Source organism: Lolium perenne, chromosome 3, assembly GCF_019359855.2.
Source record: "Lolium perenne isolate Kyuss_39 chromosome 3, Kyuss_2.0, whole genome shotgun sequence".
Classification (NCBI taxonomy): domain Eukaryota; kingdom Viridiplantae; phylum Streptophyta; class Magnoliopsida; order Poales; family Poaceae; genus Lolium; species Lolium perenne.
In genome coordinates this window covers 272,762,703-272,773,178 of record NC_067246.2, presented here as the reverse complement: position 1 = coordinate 272,773,178, position 10,476 = coordinate 272,762,703, and positions in this window count along the sequence as shown.

Below are 10,476 nucleotides of genomic sequence, written 5' to 3'. Positions count from 1 at the left end.
AGATCCTGAACGCCACAGTTCCGACTGTGCCGCAATATGTCAGGTGGTCGGAAACTCCGTGTACGTTTGACAGACATGATCATCCTACTATCATTCCGAAAGAGTGCTACGCCTTGGTTGTAAGTCCCCGCATCGACGGCTATGATTTCTCCAAGTGCCTCATGGACGGCGGAGCCAGCTTGAACATCATGTACCTGGAGACTCTGGAGCGGATGAACCTTACCAAGGAACAGCTAAAACACAACACCACTGAATTTCATGGTGTGCTCTCGGGTAAAAAGGCAAACTCCCTTGGCAGCATCCGACTTCCCGTGGCCTTCGGCGATATCAATAATTTCCGCGAAGAGATGATCACGTTTGAGGTCGTGCCCTTCAAGAGCTCCTACCATGTCATCTTCGGCAGGCCCACCTACCATAAGTTTCACGCAAGAGTGTGCTACATCTACAACAAGCTCAAGATTCCGGGTCCCAATGGTATGATTACCGTATCCGGAGACTACAAGAAGGCTCACGAGTGCGAGCTGGGCGAAGCCGCCATCGCAGATTCTGTGATATCTGGAGAGGAGCTGCAAGGCTATAGAGCCACGGTGGATCCAAAAGAGATGCACACCACCAAGAAGCAGATCTCCGAATAGAAAACCTCGTTTAAGGCCGCGATAGATACCAAGAAAATCGACTTCAAGGAAGGAGATACCACTAAACAGGTCTCGGCCGGAGCCAACATGGACCCCAAATAGGAAGACGCGCTCGTCGAGTTCCTCCGCGCTAACATGGACATCTTCGCATGGCAGCCTTCTGACATGTCCGGAGTACCTAGGGAACTCGCCGAGCACTACCTCAACATAAATCCGGGGGCTAAACCGGTGAAGCAAGCTATGCGACGCTTTGGAGATAAGAAGCGCCACACCATAGGAATGGAATTAGCGAAGTTACTAGAGGCAGGTTTTGTAGTAGAAGTTATCCATACTGATTGGGTCGCAAACCCCATCCTTGTACCCAAAAAGAATTCTGAAATACTAAGAATGTGCATCGATTACTCCGACTTGAATAAGCATTGTCCGAAGGATCCGTTCCCCTTGCCGCGCATTGACCAAGTCATTGATTCGACGGTAGGGGCGAAACTTCTGTGTTTTCTTGACGCATATTCCAGGTATCACCAGATCCGGATGAAGAAGTCCGACCAAAAGGCGACCTCGTTCATCACTCCATTCGGCACTTACTGCTATGTCACCATGCCTTTTGGTTTGAAAAATGCAGGTGCCACCTACCAGCGTACGATGCAGCGGTGCTTGAAGGACCAGATTGGCCGGAACGTACACGCCTACGCCGACGACATCGCGGTCATGACCCGAAAAGGATCCGACTGGATCAGCGACCTCACAGAAACCTTTGAGAACCTCCACCGGTACAAGAAGATGTTGAATCCGCTGAAGTGCGTCTTTGGCGTTCCAGCCGGAAAACTCCTTGGCTTCATCGTCTCTCACAGGGGCATTGAAGTTAACCCGGAGAAAATCAAGGCAATCATGTGCATCAAAAGGCTTACTTGTCTCAAAGATGTGCAACGACTAACTAGTTGTGTTGCAGCAATCAGTAGGTTTGTTAGCCGTCTTGGCGAGAAGGCGCTACCTTTGTACAAGCTGCTGAAGAAAACGGACAAATTTGTCTGGGACGACGCAGCAGATGCGGCACTTTAGGGGTTGAAGGAAATACTCACCTCCACACCTATCCTAGCAGCTCTAGAAGAGTCAGAGCCTATGCTCCTTTACCTGGCAGCTTCCAACAAAGTCATCAGCCTCGTCATCGTGGTGGAGCGAAAGGAAGAAGGTCACGAGTATGGAGTCCAAAGGCCAATCTATTACATTAGCGAGGTACTGACGGAATCCAAACAAAGATATCCTCACTTTCAAAAGCTAGCCTATGGCGTGTTCCTAGGTAGCAGGAAGCTGAGACACTACTTCCAAGAGCATCCAGTAACAGTCGTGAGCAAGGCTCCGCTGTCAACGATACTTAACAACGCTGATGCAACAGGACGCACAGCAAAATGGGGCATTGAATTATCTGCCTTCGACATCAATTACAAAGCCAGGAGTGCGATTAAATCCCAGATCTTGGCAGATTTCATCGCAGATTGGATAGAAGCTCTGGATGCGAATCTGGAGCCGGAACCTAAAACATGGGTCATGCACTTCGACGGATCCAAGCAACATCAAGGCTCAGGAGCCGGAGTCACCCTGAAGTCCCCTACCGGAGAAGAACTGCAGTATGTTCTGCAGATTCACTTCGAAGCTACAAATAACATGGCGGAATACGAGGCTCTACTACATGGTCTGCGCATCGCTAAGGAAATTGGGATCAAGCACATCATTTGCTGCGGAGATTCCGACCTGGTGGCACAACAAGTAGCCGGAACCTGGAACGCCAGAAACTCCGTTATGGCGGCTTACAGAGACGAAGTTGACGAAATCGCCAAATATTTCCTCGGATACGAAGTCAAGTACGTCAGGAGAGACGATAACGCAGCGGCAGACATGATATGCAAGCTCGGATCCGGTAGGAAACCAATTCCGCCTGGTATTTTCCTGGAGCACTGATACGTCTCCGACGTATCGATAATTTCTTATGTTCCATGCTTTTTTATGACAATACTTACATGTTTTGTTCACACTTTATATCGTTTTGATGCATTTTCCGGAACTAACCTATTGACAAGATGCCGCAGTGCCAGTTCCTGTTTTCTGCTGTTTTTGGTTTCAGAAATCCTAGTAAGGAAATATTCTCGGAATTGGACGAAATCAACGCCCAGAACCTTATTTTTCCCGGAAGCTTCCAGAGCACCGAAGGAGGGCCAGAGGGGAGCCCCACCCCACAAGGCGGCGCGGCCAGGGGATGGGCGCGCCACCCTATGGTGTGGCCCCACCAGGGCCCCTCTGACGCCGCCCTTCCGCCTACTTAAGGCCTCCGTCGTGAAAACCCTACCTGGATTGACGAAACCCGAGAAAACCTTCCAGAGCCGCCGCCATCGCGAAACTCCAATTCGGGGGACAGAAGTCTCTGTTCCAGCACCCTGCCGGGACGGGGAATTGCCCCCGGAGTCATCTCCACCGCTGTCTCCACCGCCATCTTCACCGCCATCGCTGTCTCCATGATGAGGAGGGAGTAATTCACCCCTGGGGCTGAGGGCTCCGCTGTAGCTATGTGGTTCATCTCTCTCTCTTTGTGATCTAGTTGAATATCATGTATGTGCTACTCTAGTGATGTTATTAAAGTAGTCTATTCCTCCTCCATGATGTAATGTTGACAGTGTGTGCATCATGAAGTACTTGGTATATGCTATGATTATGATCTCTTGTACATTATGAAGTTAACTATTACTATGATGGTATTGATGTGATCTATTCCCCCTATCATAGTCTGTCGGTGACGGTGTGCATGCTATGTTAGTACTCGGTATAATTGTGTCGATCTATCATGCACTCTAAGGTTATTTAAATATGAATATCGAATGTTGTGGAGCTTGTTAACTCCGGCATTGAGGTGCTCTTGTAGCCCTACACAAATAGCGGTGTTCATCATCCAACAAGAGAGTGTAGAGTGGTTTTATTATGTGATCAATATTGAGAGTGTCCACTAGTGAAAGTAGGATCCCTAGGCCTTGTTTCCAAACATCGAATCTCCGTTTTTTTACTGTTCCGTTGCATGTTTACTCGCTGCCATATTTCATTCAGATTGCTATTGCTACTCATATTCATCCATATCATTTGCATCTCACTATCTCTTCGCCGAACTAGTGCACCTATACATCTGACAAGTGTATTGGGTGTGTTGGGGACACAAGAGACTTCTTGCATTGTGATCGCAGGGTTGTTTGAGAGGGATATCTTTGACCTCTTCCTCCCTGAGTTCGATAAACCTTGGGTGATCCACTTAAGGGAAAACTTGCTGCTGTTCTACAAACCTCTGCTCTTGGAGGCCCAACACTGTCTACAAGAATAGAAGCGAGCGTAGACATCAAGCTATTTTCTGGTGCCGTTGCTGGGGAGGAAAGGTAAAAGGTACTCACACTCCGGATCTCGGCTACCAAGCTATTTTCCGGCGCCGTTGTAAGTACTCGAAGCTATTTCCTTTAGATCCTGCAATTGCATCTTTTTGTTTCTTGTTTTACACTAGTAAGGCATAATGGACAACAATGAGCTTCTTATTCTATTTCCTAAGTTAAGACATGAATTGTGTGATGCGCAAATTAAAAAACCTATGGAACCTTATCTGCATGCTAGTAGCAATGTTATTAGTATGAACGCAATTACTGCTAATGCTATGGAGAAATCTAAGCTTGGGGAAGCTAGTTTATATAAAAATAATCTTTTTTGCTCCTCAGCTTTGGAAGAAATATTTTGCTCTGATAATACTTTATCTCCCATATGCGATAACTTTAATGATGCTTGTGATATTTTAAATCCACCTACTGAAAGTATTCCTTTCAAGATACCCATGAAAATTATTGAACATGTTATGGATAACCGCTATGAAGGGGATGGAACTGTCCATCATGGAGATCATTTACTTTTTTTGCATGAATTATGCGGGTTATTCAAGTGTGCAGGTATCTCTATGGATGAAGTGAGGAAGAAACTATTCTCTTTTTCGCTGTCTGGTAAAGCGGCGCATTGGTATAAATTGCTGAAGAATAGTCATTCTCTTGGTTGGGAGGAAATTGTATCTCTCTTTTATTCTAAATTTTATCCTCCTCATGAAGTGCATATTGATAGGAATTACATTTATAACTTTTATCCTCGTGATGGAGAGAGTATTCCCCAAGCATGGGGGAGATTGAAATCACTAATGCTCAAATGTCCTATTCATGAGCTCCCCCGTAATGTTATTATTAATAATTTTTATGCAAGGCTTTCAGGACATCACAAGGACTATCTAGATGCCTGTTCGGAGGGATCTTTCACAAGCAAGGAGGTTGAAGCTAGGTGGGATCTTCTTGATCGGATTGAGGAGAACGCTGAAGGATGGGAGAACGACAAAGGTAAAGAGTCAGGTATAAATTATGATTATGAATGCATTGAAACTTTTATGGGTACTGATAAATTTCGAAATATGAGTGCTACTTATGGTCTTGACTCTCAAGTTGCTGCAAATCTTTATAAAGCTTTTGCCTCTCATTTTGAATTGCCTAGGAAGAATTTTCATAAGTATCATGAACCTTTTAAAGAGGCTTGCATGAAAAATGAAATTGTTATTAATGATTGCAATAAACATGCCCAAATTTCTGAAAATACTATTTCTTATAAGCATGTTAATTTTTGTGGAATGCATAGACCCTGTGGAATTAATCAAATCGAAGATGAATATTGTATCCACCATATGAATGAAAAAACTAGAAAGTGGTCTAGGGCTCTAGATGATCTTGGAAAAAAAGTTTGTGCTAGTTATCCTTTTATTTGTGAACTTTGTCATAAAGTGGGTCATTTTAATTTTCAATGCTCCTCCAATGATAATGCGCACCCCATGAGTGCTGCAAATTTGTATTGTAATGATGAAATTACTCCTAATCAGCATGATGAACTTACTTTATTTTTGTGGTGTGAAGAGCTATCAAGAAAAATCTCTTTGTTACATATGAGTGATCTTGATATTGATGATGTCCTGCATGGGTGTTTTTCTTATTGCATTGATAATTGCCATACAAATACTTACATACAAAATATTTTAGAAGATGACACCTTGCCAAAATATGATAGGACCGCTGTGTGTTTTGAACTTATTAATGAAAAGGAGGAATCCTCCCAAGTTTTTTCTATTGTTTCTGGGAATAAATCAGGTTATGTGAAGAAGCCTCCCTTGAAGCCTCTTCCTCCTAAAGAAGGGAACGAGAAGAAGGAGGAGAAGAAGAAGAAGAAGAAGAAGGGGAATAAAAAGAAAGTGGTAACAGCATATCCCCGCGTGTATGAGATAACGATAGGTAACCGTAAGTATGTTGCTCCTTATGATTATTATGATAATGAATCTGAATACAATGATCTTCCTATGCCCCTTACCTACATTAGTGATCATGATTTGAAAGAGCACACTACTTTTGATATTGCAAATCTCTGGGAAACTAATTCTGAAAATGATAATGTTAATAATTGCCATAGTATCAGTACTATCCATGCTTCCTCCCATAATGATATAGAAAGCTCTAAGCTTGGGGATGAGGTGTTTGAAAATTCTTTTTCTACTGATCATTATATGATTGATACATCTCCTTCTAGTAATAATGATGGTATGGTCACAGATGAACATACTCTGAAAGATAATTATTCTATTTCTTATGATGACACTATGCCTCCGACCTTTGATGATTATTATAAAGAATGCTATGATATAGGTTATAACTATCCTTATGAAACTTGTCATAGTTATGATTGTATTGCCAAAAACAATTCCCTTAATATGCAACTTGTTTACTATGTTCAAATTCTTGATAATAATCTTGCTCCAATTACTATTAGTGAGAAGAACTCTTCTTATGCCAAAATTAATGATACTTCTATGCATATGAACCATGATAAGAATGTTTTAAGTGATGGGTATATTGTGGATTTCATCAATGATGCTACTGAAAGTTATTATGAGAGAGGGAAATATGGTTATATGCATCTTAATAATATTAAGTTTCCCCTCTTTATGTTGAGAATCCTGAAGTTACTCCTGTTTTATCTTCCTATGCTTGTCACTTTGTTCTTCATGAATTCATTTGTGTACAAGATTCCTTTGCATAGGAAGTGGGTTATACTTAAATGTGTTTTGAATTTGTTTCTTGATGCTCTCTTTTGCTTCAACTCTTATTTCTTGGGAGTGCATCATTGAAATTACTGAGCCCATCTTAATGGCTATAAAGAAAGAACTTCTTGGGAGATAACCCATGTATTTATTTTACTACAGTACTTTGTTTTATATTTGTGTCTTGGAAGTTGTTACTACTGTAGCAACCTCTCCTTATCTTTATTTTATTGCATTGTTGTGCCAAGTAAGTCTTTGATAGTAGAGTTGATACTAGATTTGGATTGCTGCGCAGTAACATATTTCTTACTGTCACGAATTTGAGTCGCCCCGTCTGTAGGTAACTCAGAAAAATATGCCAATTTACGTGCGTGATCCTCAGATATGTACGCAACTTTCATTAAATTTGAGCATTTTCATCTGAGCAAGTTTAGAGCCCCAGAAAAATTCTTCTTTACGGACTGTTCTGTTTTGATAGATTCTGCCTTTTATTTCGCATTGCCTCTTTTGCTATGTTGAATGGATTTGTTTGTTCCATTAACTTTCAGAAGCTTTGTGCAATGTCCAGAAGTGTTAAGAATGATTGTGTCACCTCTGAACATGTGAGTTTTTGATTATGCACTAACCCTCTAATGAGTTTGTTTCGAGCTTGGTGTGGAGGAAGTTTTCAAGGGTCAAGAGAGGAGGATGATATAATACGATCAAGGAGAGTGAAAGCTCTAAGCTTGGGGATGCCCCGGTGGTTCATCCCTGCATATTTCAAGAAGACTCAAGCATCTAAGCTTGGGGATGCCCAAGGCATCCCCTTCTTCATCAACAATTTATCAGGTTTCTTCTTTTGAAACTATATTTTTATTCGGTCACATCTTATGTACTTTACTTGGAGCGTCTGTTTGTTTTTATTTTTGTTTTGTTTGAATAAATTCATGCTTGTGTGGGAGAGAGACACGCTCCGCTGATTCATATGAACACATGTCTTCTTAGCTTTTAATGTTCATGGCGAAGGTTGAAACAGCTTCGTTAATTGTTATTTGGTTGGAAACAGAAAATGCTACATGTGGTAAATTGGTATAATGTCTTGAATAATTTGATACTTGGCAATTGTTGTGCTCATATAGATTGTGTTTAAGCTCTTGCATCATATACTTTGCACCTATTAATGAAGAACTACATAGAGCTTGTTAAAATTTGGTTTGCATGATTGGTCTCTCTAAGTCTAGATATTTTCTGGTGAGGGTTTGAACAACAAGGAAGACAGTGTAGAGTCTTATAATGCTTGCAATATGTTCTTATGTAAGTTTTGCTATACCGGTTCATACTTGTGTTTGCTTCAAATAACCTTGCTAGCCTAAGCCTTGTACTGAGAGGGAATACTTCTCGTGCATCCAAAATCCTTGAGCCAAAAACTATGCCATTTGTGTCCACCATACCTACCTACTACATGGTATTTTCTGCCATTCCAAGTGAATGCTTCTTAATTTGTGTCAATGTTTTATAGCTCATGAGGAAGTATGTGGTGTTTTATCTTTCAATCTTGTTGGGCAACTTTCACCAACGTACTAGTGGCTTCATCCGCTTATCCAATAATTTTGCAAAAGGAGCTCGCAATGGGGTTCCCAGCCCCAATTAATTACAACTTGCATTAATAATTCTCTTCACATGTTTTGCTCTGATTCATCAGTAAGCAACTTAATTTTGCAAATAGACACTCCTTCATGGTATGTGAATGTTGGAAGGCACCCGAGGATTCGGTTAGCCATGGCTTGTGTAAGCAAAAGGTTGGGAGGAGTGTCATCAATAATGAAACTAAAATACATGTGTAAACAAAAGAGAACAGGGATGATCTACCTTGCTGGTAGAGATAACGTCCTTCATGGGAGCCGCTCTTGAAAGTCTGGTTGATAAGGTAGTTAGAGTACCCACTACCATTCGTTGACAACAACAAACACCTCTCAAAATTTTACTTTTATGCTCTCTATATGATTTTAAAACTTGAAAAGCTCTAGCACATGATTTATCCCTGCTTCCCTCTGCGAAGGGCCATTCTTTTACTTTTTTTGTTGAGTCAGTTTACCTACTTCTTTCTGTCTTAGAAGCAAACACTCGTGTTAACTGTGCATTGATTCTTACATGTTTACCTATTGCATTCATAATATTGCTTTGCATTGACAACTATCCATGAGATATACATGTTACAAGTTGAAAGCAACCGCTGAAACTTAATCTTCCTTTGTGTTGCTCCAATGCTCTACTTTGAAAATATTGCTTTATGAGTTAACTCTTATGCAAGACTTATTGATGCTTGTCTTGAAAGTACTATTCATGAAAAGTCTTTGCTATATGATTCAGTTGTTTAATCATTGTCTTTACCATTGCTTTGAATTGCTGCATTCATCTCATATGCTTTACAATAGTATGATCAAGATTATGTTGGTAGCATGTCACTTCAGAAATTATCTTTGTTATCGTTTACCTACTCGGGACGAGTAGGAACTAAGCTTGGGGATGCTGATACGTCTCCGATGTATCGATAATTTCTTATGTTCCATGCTTGTTTTATGACAATATTTTATATCGTTTTGATGCATTTTCCGGAACTAACCTATTGACAAGATGCCGCAGTGCCAGTTCCTGTTTTCTGTTGTTTTTGGTTTCAGAAATCCTAGTAAGGAAATATTCTCGGAATTGGACGAAATCAACGCCCAGAACCTTATTTTTCCCGGAAGCTTCCAGAGCACCGAAGGAGGGCCAGAGGGGAGCCATGGGGGGCCCCACCCCACAAGGCGGCGCGGCCAGGGGGTGGGCGCGCCACCCTATGGTGTGGCCCCACCAGGGCCCCTCTAACGCCGCCCTTCCGCCTACTTAAGGCCTCCGTCGTGAAAACCCTACCTGGATTGACGAAACCCGAGAAAACCTTCCAGAGCCACCGCCATCGCGAAACTCCAATTCGGGGGACAGAAGTCTCTGTTCCGACACCCTGCTGGGACGGGGAATTGCCCCCGGAGTCATCTCCACCGCTGTCTCCACTGCCATCTTCACCGCCATAGCTGTCTCCATGATGAGGAGGGAGTAATTCACCCCTGGGGCTGAGGGCTCCGCTGTAGCTATGTGGTTCATCTCTCTCTCTTTGTGATCTAGTTGAATATCATGTATGTGCTACTCTAGTGATGTTATTAAAGTAGTCTATTCCTCCTCCATGATGTAATGTTGACAGTGTGTGCATCATGAAGTACTTGGTATATGCTATGATTATGATCTCTTGTAGATTATGAAGTTAACTATTACTATGATGGTATTGATGTGATCTATTCCCCCTATCATAGTCTGTCGGTGACGGTGTGCATGCTATGTTAGTACTCGGTATAATTGTGTCGATCTATCATGCACTCTAAGGTTATTTAAATATGAATATCGAATGTTTTGGAGCTTGTTAACTCCGGCATTGAGGTGCTCTTGTAGCCCTACACAAATAGCGGTGTTCATCATCCAACAAGAGAGTGTAGAGTGGTTTTATTATGTGATCAATATTGAGAGTGTCCACTAGTGAAAGTAGGATCCCTAGGCCTTGTTTCCAAACATCGAATCTCCGTTTGTTTACTGTTCCGTTGCATGTTTACTCGCTGCCATATTTCATTCAGATTGCTATTGCTACTCATATTCATCCATATCATTTGCATCTCACTATCTCTTCGCTGAACTAGTGCA